Source organism: Sprattus sprattus (genome assembly GCF_963457725.1).
Source record: "Sprattus sprattus genome assembly, chromosome: 1".
Taxonomy (NCBI): Eukaryota; Metazoa; Chordata; class Actinopteri; order Clupeiformes; family Clupeidae; genus Sprattus; species Sprattus sprattus.
The window spans coordinates 50,061,307-50,063,764 of NC_137920.1; positions in this window are offsets into that span (position 1 = coordinate 50,061,307).

A 2,458-nucleotide genomic window follows, 5' to 3' on the forward strand; every position below is an offset into this window, starting at 1 on the left:
GTTGTCATGGCATCAACATCTAATCAATAAGAAAATGAAGGAGTTATATTTTACTGTTATTATCATGAATGTTATTATAAATGTCAAGTCATAATACAACTGACATGATCTTTACTTTCATTTGTGTCAATATCATATCTCACTCGCGAAATCTGAAATGACAGATCATATATCCAAATACCCCAAGTGTGGTACAATCAAACTCTGTTACTGTGCAGAAATAATCTATTGCTGCAAGTTGTGAAAACGTTAAAAACATTTCTTGTCGAGGGCCATCTTACTTAATGCATAAGACACCTTGATGGTCCAGTCCCTGACAGGTCGAAAATGTGCGCTATTTGTGGGCTAGTGTAAAATATGCGCTCAGCTCGTGGATTAAACCCGTCTACGGGCAAACTGCGATTCTCTGCTCAGCCATTCATGTTAAACTAACATAACCTCCAGTGGTTCCCAAATCAGCCCTAGATGAATGGCTGCCCACGATATCCTTGTTTTATATCTTGATGACACCCGATTCTTATAAGCTCTTTCTTGCCGCAGCTGTGCAAGAGGTTGAGCAAACGACAACGCTAGAATACATCACAAAGGCACTGAACGGCTCACGAGTCGCTGCCTACGTATACCTTATGACAAGTGTAACTCGCGGGCTAACACGTAAGCAATCTTTCCTACATACATGATCTTTCACTGAACTCAATGGCTGTATACATAGGTTATACATTTGTTTGAAATAATCGCATACAATGTGATGATGAGAGAAATTTCAGCGAAATCTTACCATTTAAACGTTTTCCATAACAACAACACTTTGAATTTCTTCAGTTTGAAACTGGAAATGCACTTAATTCCAAATTTGTGAAAGTGGATCCGCAAAATCCCAGTATTACTAGGCCAAGGACCTCACCACATACCCAGGCTCTTGAGCTAGCTATCACTTACCGCCCGCCCCTTTCTATATAAATAGACTTGTGAATAAAGAATGACCAAAACAATTGACTGCTAGACACCTTTCATCTCCACAATGTGCGTTATCCATCTTGAACTATCACAGCATCAATACTACTTTTCGAATAATTGTTTCCTTGCAGCCGACCTGCCCCTGTGTCTGGTTGAAGCCGTGGCTGTCTTCAAACAACCAATCCGCGCCTGTACCCAGCCCCCAGCGAGTGAGAGAGAGAGAAGTACAGTGGTTGCGGTGAATAGTTAACAATCCATGTCAGTGTATTGTCTATTGACATGTTTTATCTACCTGTGATTGACAGGCTTTCGGAGGCTGATGTTATATGATTTAATCTTTATAGAAATGCAAACAAAAACCCATTTAAATGCGCATGCCAAACGCACAAGTATTCTAACCATATTGACATGAGAGATACAAATGTTAAAGAAATGTACACAGAAGGTATTTTTTAAATGCAGTATAACATTATTGAATAATCTCGGTTAATAACAGACTACATTTAGGCTACTCTTCGTTTAGGCGAGTATCAAAGTCAGTTCCCTGCTTCAAAATGGAGTCTGTTGCACTGAACAGGCCACAAAGTGTTAACATTTCGATTGCAATTGCACATAAAAACGCATACGATATCCACACTCAGTTTCATACGAGAGTTTCATAATGTGGTGGAATTTGTCCAGTTCGATCCTTTCATACCTCAACTTGTAGCATCTTAAACAGCTAAACAAACGAAACAAAGTAGATATTCATGATCATTTGTGTCACAACATAATTGCCCACAGGAAACGTGAGCTGCCTGCAGGCAGAGAAGGCGCCTCTCGTGTGCGTTCAACTGTGCCTCATCCAAATAAAAAACAGTGGAAGAGTGTTGTGGAATGCTGTGTCATATTTTCTTATGATCGCACTGAAATTGTGATTTGATCTGCTCATTGTCGTTGCAGTCTCAAGTAGGAAAGAGGAGGGATGTATCTGGTGACATCGTTTGCTTCCACTCACTGTCTATGGCTGTCGCGGCTAAAATTAGATAATTGGTGACGCAGTTACAGAAAAAAAGGTGCAATTATAGGTCTTTTCGTTATGTTTGTGGGTGGAAATCGTGGTGGTTATTTGGGAATAAAGTTTACATAAAAGAAAACAGATGAGTAAGCCTGCGCGCCTATTTTTAAAGGAGCCACACTAAGGTGCGCTCTGGCTGCCTTTCTGTCTTTATTTCTTTTTTCATTGATACAGAGGCTGTGCAGTCGAAAACGTTTTTTTACGTATATGACATGAACCGATTGCTGAGTAAAGTCTATGTCAATTCGACCGGCGATTTTCTGCCACGCACATCCGAGGCAATGGCGACCGAGGCCTGTGAAATGAAGCTGAAACAGCGCCCCACAGCACCTACGGGCTGAACGCAGTTACTTCCAACATCAGACCCCAAGGACTCATCTCGTTATACATATTTACGTATCATAATAGATGACATCAAGCTAATTTACAAACGCAGAGCTGAAA